Source organism: Felis catus, chromosome D2 (genome assembly GCF_018350175.1).
Source record: "Felis catus isolate Fca126 chromosome D2, F.catus_Fca126_mat1.0, whole genome shotgun sequence".
Taxonomy (NCBI): domain Eukaryota; kingdom Metazoa; phylum Chordata; class Mammalia; order Carnivora; family Felidae; genus Felis; species Felis catus.
The window spans coordinates 19,265,922-19,275,687 of record NC_058378.1 but is presented as its reverse complement, the minus strand read 5'-3'; positions in this window follow the sequence as shown (position 1 = coordinate 19,275,687).

Below are 9,766 nucleotides of genomic sequence, written 5' to 3'. Positions count from 1 at the left end.
ATTGCTCGCGCGTTTTCTTCTTTCCCGGGGAATGAAGCTTCCCAAGAGCAAATCCACATTTTCAATCTGCGCTGTTGGTTTTTCATGGTCTCCCCACCCCCACTGTGCCCCTCCTTCACCAGACTCCACGGTAAGAGCGACTGATTTCTCCCTCAATCCACAGGATTTCATATGGTTCACCTCCAAGCTTCATTTCATTTTATAGTCACGATTTTTTCAGCATTCCCTAGCAGCAGATGTGGCTGAAGCAGAGATTTCTCAGGTTGCGTTATCGGGAAGGATCTTTGGCAATAACAAAGGGCTATTTGTTCCCTTCAACCCTGCACATTCGGGGTTCGCTCTAAGCCCTTATATTTTATTCATCAAGTCAGTCCTTAAAAAATCTTGATGACAGTTCCGACAGTATGTCAGAGAAGGTATGACTGTGTTTTCCACCTGGGAGCTGGAGTTTCACACGCTCGGCTTTAAACTAGACAGATGGCACTGTGAGGAGCGAGGGGGAAAATTCTGCCAATTCCAGAGCCTGATATTAAATTGTTCCTCGGGGCGCCTGGGTGGCGCAGTCGGTTAAGCGTCCGACTTCAGCCAGGTCACGATCTCGCGGTCCGTGAGTTCGAGCCCCGCATCAGGCTCTGGGCTGATGGCTCAGAGCCTGGAGCCTGTTTCCGATTCTGTGTCTCCCTCTCTCTCTGCCCCTCCCCCGTTCATGCTCTGTCTCTGTCCCAAAAATAAATAAACGTTGAAAAAAAATTTTTTTTAATTGTTCCTAAAGGCCATAGCCAATATTTCATTAAAAAGCCCCTCGGAAAATGGACAATGTCTGTAGCCAGTTTGAAATTTTTGGTTTTAGCATTTGAAAAACTTACAGTTTTATCTATAATACCTCATTTATTATACTTAGATTTAAAAAAAAAACAACACAAGCATCGCATGTGAAGCCAAAAGAAAGAATCCAGGGGGGAGGATTCGAAGCTAGCTGTGGGAGTAATTCCCTTCTGAGCTCCCTCCCCTTTTAAACTATTTCAATCACTTGAAACAAAACAAAACTAAGCAACACGGCTGGCTCATTATTCGGGCTCTGGAACTGCCCGACTCCCGAGCCTGAGTCCCTTCCCTTTGCTCTGCCAGTGCCCCCTGCAGATTTTGCCCCAGCCGGGTGGGCATGGCAGCAAAAGCCCAGGACGTTTGCCGAGCACCGGGGGTGCTAGAAGCCGGGCACCGGAAGCAGCTCGCGCCTGAACTCAGACCTGAGATCTGGCCCAACGCGTGTCCTCGGGGGGGGGGGGGGGGGGGCCCTGCAAGCTGTTCCTCACCCTCCTGGCCTGGCCTCCCCAGCGGCGTCCCCCTTCAGCCCCGCAACTAGAAGTTCTAGATTCCCTTCCAGACATCAGCCCTTGATTCCCCTCCTCCCTCATAACCCCTGTGACAGGGCGCCCAGGGGAACAAGCGCAGCCGTCAGAGGCTCTGCCTGCTGGGGGTTGACCGTGCCTGGTGCTGTCACAGGCGTGGGCGAGTGCATGGACGCTGTGCACAGTTGCACCTAAGAGCTAAGTGTGCCTGGTGACAGAGCAAGGAGGCCTCCCTCCCTTCCAGGAAATCTAGTATACCCACAAGGGAAACTTCAGGAACAGAGAGAGTGGGTAGTGGGAGTGGGTGCAAAGAAGGATAATAATCCACCTCGCAAAAATGTCCACGTGAGCTTCGTGTACGCGGCCAGTCTGCCGCTCTTCCGACACAATTCAATTTGTCAAAACTTCACTTACTCACGACCTTACTAGAAGAGATCTACTCACGTGAGGCATAGCTGCACACACATGTAGATAAGACCTAAATGAAAGCAATTAATCGGTGGGCTTTGTGATCCTCGAGAGGAGCCCGTGGGCCTCATTTCGTAGAGACTGTGGCCAGAACTTCCAGAAGAGCGGGGCTTTTTCCAGAACCCTGCTTCCCGGGGGGTTTTACAAGAAGCTCCACGTTATCACCCTGCTACGTCACCAGTCAGGCGAATAGGCACGTCTGAGTCCGCCGAACCTCCTCTTCCTGATATATATGTAATATATATGTGTATAAATATAAATATATAGAAGTTATATATATATATATATATGGGGCCTGTTTCTGTCATTTGAACATATCCTAGTACTCTTTGGATGTCACTGATTCTTTTTCTATAACGACAGCTTTAACTTTTTAAATTTTTTAAATGCTTATTTATTTTTGAGAGAGAGAGAGCGCGCGCGAGCGGGAGAGGGGCAGAGAGCGAGAGGGAGACACAGAATCCGAAGCAGGCTCCAGGCTCTGAGCCATCAGCACAGAACCCAACTAGGGCTGAAACTCACAGGCCGTGAGATCGTGACCTGACACAGACCGTGAGATCGTGACCTGAGCTGAAGTCGGATGCTTAACCAGCTGAGCCACCCAGGCGCCCCAACAGCTTTAACTTTTATAGCTTACTCCATCATTGAAGAGCTATGGGACTATATTAGAGTCCTAGGGCCGCTATAACAAACAATTACAAACTGGGTGGCTTAAAACAACGGAATGCATTCTCTCAGTTGTGGAGATCAGAAGTTCAAATTCAAGGTGTCGGTAGGGCCCGCGCTCCTTCTGAGGCTTGAGGGGAGGATCCTTCTTGGCCTCTTCCAGCATCTGGTGGTTCCAGGGGTTCCTTGGCTCTGGGCCGCATTATTCCTGTCTGTGCCTCCACCTTGACCTTCTGTTCTGTGTCTTCTCTTCTGTTATACGAACAACTGTCATTGAATTTGGGGTCTACCCTGACGATCCAGGATGCACTCATCTCAGAGTCCTTAATTATGTCTGCAAAAACGTAATTTTAAATTTTTTTTTTAACGTTTATTTATTTCTGGGACAGAGAGAGACAGAGCATGAACAGGGGAGGGGCAGAGAGAGAGGGAGACACAGAATCAGAAGCAGGCTCCAGGCTCTGAGCCGTCAGCCCAGAACCCGACGCGGGGCTCGAACTCACAGACCGCGAGATCGTGACCTGAGCTAAAGTCGGACGCTTAACCGACTGAGCCACCCAGGCGCCCCAAAAATGTAATTTTAAAATCAGGTCACATCGGGGCCTCTGGGTGGCTCAGTCGGTTGAGCGTCCGAATTCGGCTCAGGTCACGATCTCACAATTTGTGAGTTCGAGCCCCACGTCGGGCTCTGTACTGACAGCTCGGAGCCTGGAGCCTGCTTCAGATTCTGTGTCTCCTTTTCTCTCTTCCCCTCCCCCACTTGTGCTCTGTCTCTCTCTATCAAAAATAAATAAAATACAAAAAATAAAATAAAATAAAATCAGAGCACATCTTTTCAAAATTAAGATCACATTCAGGGTCTTTGCGTGGCTCAGTTGGTTAAGCATCCAACTCTTGAATTTCGCTCCAGGTCATGATCTCACGGTTGTGAGTTTCAGCCCTGTGCCAGGCTCCGTGCTGGGCATGAGGCCTGCTTAAGATTCTCTCTCCATCTCCCTCTACCCTTCCCCCATGCATTTGTGTATGTTCCCTCACTTTCTCTCTCTCAAAAAAAAAAAAATTTAATAAGATCACATTGACAGGTCTCAGGGATTCAGTCATGGGCGGGGGGTTGGGGCACCATTCAAACCACTACAGCGATTTTGGGGCAAGTCATTGAACCTAAATCTCAATGTCCTCGTCTGCAAAACAGGAGCTCAGTAACCGCCCTCTCAGAGAGCTGTGATGACTGAGTGGGTTGCTCTACATCAAGTCCCTGGCACGTGCCTCCTACGTGGTAAGCACTTAGTGATGGCTAACTGTATTCATAATGGCTGTTACTGTTCACGAATAACTTCCACTCCTCATGGTAGTGCTGCGAGTAGGGAGAGTTCAAGGCCTTGAGAGAAAATTACTGGCACCAGTGGTTAATAGACACCCACAGGAGAGATCTGGCCTGAGCTTGGGTCCCCGAATGTCCGCGCTTGCTTGAGTGCTAATTGCCCAAAGTTTTCCCCCTCCATCCTGGAAACCCGGCTTGGGAGAGAGAGGGCGGGCTGGGGGTGGGTAGGTGGGGTGACTAGGCTGTTCCCAAGCCTATTTGTTCCACTCTATTTTCTGCAAACTTTTAACCGCCTACCCCGCGAGGCAAGAGCTAGTGCATTGCACAGCTCATGAGTTTTGATCAGAGAAAGTGTAGCCTCCAACTGAGAAGGAGCCAAACTTGGGAAATGAGTCTCAGAGAGGGAAAGCAGGGGGCAAGAACCCCAGATCCTGCCAGAAAGGGAAAGCAGGAGGAAGAACCAAAAGTCAAGAAGGGGTCCTGATAGAGCCCAAAGCGCGATCCCCTCTGGTCAAGTGATCTGCGGGGCAACTCCCTGTTCCATCCATTTCTTTATGAAAATGATCCTTCACACTGGCCCCTTTCAGAGGCCATTGCAACAGACCCTGGTTTTATCTCACAAGAGACGAGAATCAGTGAGCCCGCCCTGGGAGAGTGAGCCTCCGAGCCTTCCTGCGTGCTCCAGCGTCATTTCTGTGAGCTTGTCTTCTTGGCAAAGCCCAGGCTGCCATTCACATTGGCCTGACTCTGAATTCCACCCCCGCCCCCATCCCCACATATATCTGAGAGGAAATGTAATCCATGTGTCTGGGACAGATTTCCTCCTGACTCATCACAATGTGGCTTTGTCACGGGGGACCAAGTTGGCTTCTCTTCACACCCCCTCTGACTTGGGAAGTCCTGGGCCAGCCCCGGGGCTCAGAGGAGTTGGGGGGAGCCCGTGGATTCTGACCTTGCAAAAGCCCCAGCTCTGGGTCCACCCACTTTTTGGTGCTACTCTCTGGTTTTAACTCATCTCCCTCCCTCTGGGCCCTCGGCGCTGCAACACCTTCTCCATACTATTCCCCTGCTTCAAAATCTTCAACGACGCCCTCATGGCCGGAGTTTTACATTCTAAACACCCTTCGCATGTATGTCAATGCTACCCATTGACCAGGAAATATAGGCGTGGCTTTCCGCCACTTTGTTACTATTGATTTTTTTAATGTTTATCTAGTTTTGAGAGAGAGAGGAAGTGAAGGCAAGTGGGAGAGGGGCAGGGGGAGAGGGAGACAGAGGTTCCAAAGTGGGCTCCGCACTGATAGCAGAGAGCCCAATGCAGGGCTCGAACCCACAGACCATGAAACCATGACCCGAGCCAAAGTCGGACACTTAACCAACTGAGCCACCCAGGTGCCCCTTTTATTATTTTTATTTTTTTAATTTTTTTTTAACGTCTGCCACTTTGAATGTTACAGTAAGCACAACACGCAAACGAGACGGTTATCAGCAGGCATAAAAACAGTCCTTCTACCTGGTCCTGTTAACCTTGGTCTCTGTCACTGTAGGCTCCAGCAAGCATCCTGCAGGCAAGGGCCACTCTGGGGCAGATACTGTAAGAGTTCTACCACCCAGCCTTCTACTGGGTCAGGTGAGATGTCCCCCCCACCCCACCCCAGGAAGGGTAGTTAAAGCCCGAGGACCCATCAGAATTCTCTACAGAGAGCTCTACTGGAAGGGAGGGAAACTGAGCACCATGTGTCCTCACATCTCATCATGCAGGTGTGCGTGTAAACTTTCTAGCTAAGCACACCTCCTGAGTGCTACTTGTTTCACCAATGAAAAGTTATTTCTAATATCTTATATGCTAAATAATGGGCTTTCTGTGCGCATTTATACGATGACATTCGAAGCACTTGCTAAAGCCCTTGTCAAGTTCTTAACTGCTTACTGACCACTCCTAAGGGATAAAGTTAACTTCACACATTTGTAAAGTTTACAGGGCTCATACTGAAGTATTCTGAAGTATATGGCAAAAATATTATACAGTGATCTGGTTCCAACCAAGTTCTTCCCACTTCTCTCTGATTACTCCTCTACATAGACCTCCAAATTCAATTTAAATTGCCCATAGTACCCTTCAAAGAATCAGGGTCCACTGGAGAGACAGCAAAACACATACAAAATGTTTAATACAAACGTAATTACAAATACAAATAGATAATACAAGTAAAGCCCAGATAATAGAAGAGATATCACTGCCCCATACAGTGAACTTGAATATATAACTCAACCCACATGTCCCATGGGAAGGAGGGACGCTCAGTGCCTTTCAGAAATTTCTGGTACTGCCACATGACCACCTTCCCATTCCCACTCACTCCAAATTTTGGCTCTTACCTAACTCCTAACTCCTCCCCCTTTCATCCCCAGACCTGCCCTTCCCTCTCTATTCCTTTCTTCCCCTTCATTCTCCAAACATAACAAGTTATTGGGTCCAACGGTCTGTTACTGAGGATTTGGGAGCAGGAATATCTGAGATTGAATGTTGGATTCACTATTCCTTGAGTTCATCGGTTATTTTCTCTCCCAGGGAACCCTCGCCTCCTTTCCTTGGTGTCAGCCTGTGGCCATATTGCTGGGGCTCATTCTTGCCCTCTGTAGGGAACACGTTCCCCTTCACAGTTCACAGGTCCCAGAGCCAGACCCTCTGTCTTCCCAGCCAAAGAAAGCAGAACGTAGGCAAAGAAATGTCTGCTTTAACCTCACCCCGTAACTCAGACAACACCCTATAACCAACAAGCCATTGAGGTGTTTCACAGACCCAAGAGAGATTTCCTCCCCTAGAGGTATTTTGCTATTGTCCTTGGCCAGAATATCTCCATTACCCCATATGTTTCTAGGGCTCTGTGTGCATATTCTCATGGATTTGCTAGGTAAAGATACTTTTTTTTTTTTCAGTTTATTTATTTGGGGAGGGAAAGAGGGTGTGTCCTTGTGTGAGTGGGGGAGGGGCAGAGAGAGAGGGAGAGAGAATCCCAAGCAGTCTCTGTGCTGTCAGGGCTCGATCCCACAAAACGCAAGATGATGACCTGAGCCAATATCTAGAGTCAGACGCTTAACTGACTGAGCCACCCAGGCACCCCATTTCCTAATTATTTTGTTTTCATTGCAATAATCTAAAAATTCAATATAAATGTATTCTGGATCATTTGGGTGATCTAGAAAAGTTTAGTAGCTGTGTTCATGTTTTATATGTATATTGTATTTATATTTATTTACTTGTGACCAGGGTGGCACAAGTGATTGCCTAATTCCCTTAAATGATAATTCAGTGTTTCATACACTTGACCTGAAGACTCCTGAAGGTTTGAGGGACTAGTCCCAGGATCTAAAAGAATTTGTCTTCTTGAAAGGGACTATACCTATTAGCAAACAAAATCCAACAACACATTAAAAAAATCTTTCACCGTGATCAAATGGCATTTATTCCAGGGGTGCAAGGGTGGTTCAATATTTGCAAATAAATCAATGTGATACATCACATTCATAAGAGAAGGGATAAAAACCCTTATGATCATTTCAATAGATGCAGAAAAAAAAACATTTGACAAAGTACAACATCCATTCGTGATAAAAACGGTTAACAAAATAGGTTTAGAAGGAACATACCTCAACATAATAAAGGCCTTCTATGAAAAACCCACAGCTAACATCATTTTCAGCGTGAAAAACTGAAGAGGTTTCCTCTAAGATCAGGAACAAGACAAGAACGTCCACTCTTTTTTTTTTTTTTTTTTTTTTTTACATTTTTTATTTACTTTTGGGACAGAGAGAGACAGCACGAACGGGGGAGGGCCAGAGAGAGAGGGAGACACAGAATCGGAAACAGGCTCCAGGCTCTGAGCCATCAGCCCAGAGCCTGACGCGGGGCTCGAACTCACGGACCGCGAGATCGTGACCTGGCTGAAGTCGGACGCTTAACCGACTGCGCCACCCAGGCGCCCCAAGAACATCCACTCTTACCACTTTTATTCAACATAGTACAGGAAGCCTTAGCCAGGGCAATCAGACAACAGAAATGAAGAAAAGGCATCCAAATTGGTAAGAAAGAAGTGACACTTTCACTATCTGCAGATGACGTGATACCACATACAGAAAACCCTAAAGACCCCATAAAAAAAACGTTAGAACTGACACATGAATTCAGCAAAGTCACAGGATACAAACTTAATATACGGAAAGCTGCACTATTTCTATACAATAATAATGAAGCAGCAGAAAGAGAAATTAAGAAAACAATCCCATTTACAATTGCACCCAATAGAATAAAATACCTAGGAATAAACTTCACCAAGGAGGTGAAAGGACTGCACTCTGAAAACTGTAAAAGGTTGATGAAAGAAATTAGAGGTGACCCAAATGCTCACGGAGTAGAAGAACCAATATTATTAAAGTGTCCATGCTACCCAAAGCAATCTACAGATTTAACGCACTCTCTGTTAAAATACCAATAGTATTTTTCACAGAACTAGAACAAATAATACTAAAATTTGTATGAATAACCAAAGCAATCTCGAGAAGGAACAAAACCGGAGGTATCGCCATCCCAGACATCAAGATCTGCTACAAAGCTGTAATAATCAAAACAGCATGGTACTGGCATAAAAATGGACACATAGATCAATGGAACAGAATCGCGAGTCTGGAAATAAACTCACAATGTTATGGTCAATTAATCCACAACAAAGGAAGCAAGAATGTGTAATGGGGAAAAGACAGTTTCTTCGACAAATGGTTTTGGGAAAACTGGACAGCTACATGCAAAAGAATGAAACTGGACCGCTTTCTTACACCATACACAAAAAAATAAACTCAAAATAGACGAAGACCTAAATGTGAGAACTGAAACCATAAAAGTACTAGAAGAAAACATCGGTAGTAATTTCTGTGACATCAGATCAGCTCTAGCAACATTGTTTTAGATATGTCTCCTAAGGCAAGGGAGACAAAAGCAAACATAAGCTTCTGTGACCACATCAAAATAAAAGGCTTTTGCACAGCAAAGGAAACCATCAACAAAACCACAAGGCAACCTACCGAACGGGAGAAGATACTTGCAAATGATATATCTGATACGGGGTTAATATCCAAAATATATAAAGGACTCTTATAACTCAAGACCAGAACCCCCCCCCCCAAAAAAAAACAGAAAAAGCAAAAAGAAGAAACCCACACATAATCCGATTAAAAACAGACAGAAGTCACAAACACACATTTCTCCAGAGAAGACATCAGCTGGCCAACAGACAGATGAAAAGATGCTCAACATCATTAATCATCAGGAAAATGCAAATCAGAACCACACGGAGATACCACCTCACACCTGTCAGAATGGCTAAAATCAAAAAGACAAGAAATACCAGGTGCTGGAGGATGTAGAGAGAAGAGAACCCTCGTGCGTGGTTTGTGGGTTGCAAATCGGCACAACCACTGTGGCAAACAGTGTGGAGTTTCCTTTAAAAAGTTCAAAATAGGGGCGCCTGGGTGGCGCAGTCGGTTAAGCGTCCGACTTCAGCCAGGTCACGATCTCGCGGTCCGGGAGTTCGAGCCCCGCGTCAGGCTCTGGGCTGATGGCTCAGAGCCTGGAGCCTGTTTCCGAGTCTGTGTCTCCCTCTCCCTCTGCCCCTCCCCCGTTCATGCTCTGTCTCTCTCTGTCCCAAAAATAAATAAACGTTGAAAAAAAAATTTTTTTTTAAATAAAAAGTTCAAAATAGAACTACCATATGATTCAAGAATCCTACTACCACTTGGTAGTTACCCAAAGAAAATGAAAACACTAATTCGAAAAGAGAACGTTTATTGCAGCGTTATTTACAACAGCCAAGACACGGAAGGAGTCCCAGTGTCCATCCGTAGACAAATGGGTAAAGGACTGGTATATATCTTTGTGAGGGGCTATCACTCAGCCAGAAAAAAGAAT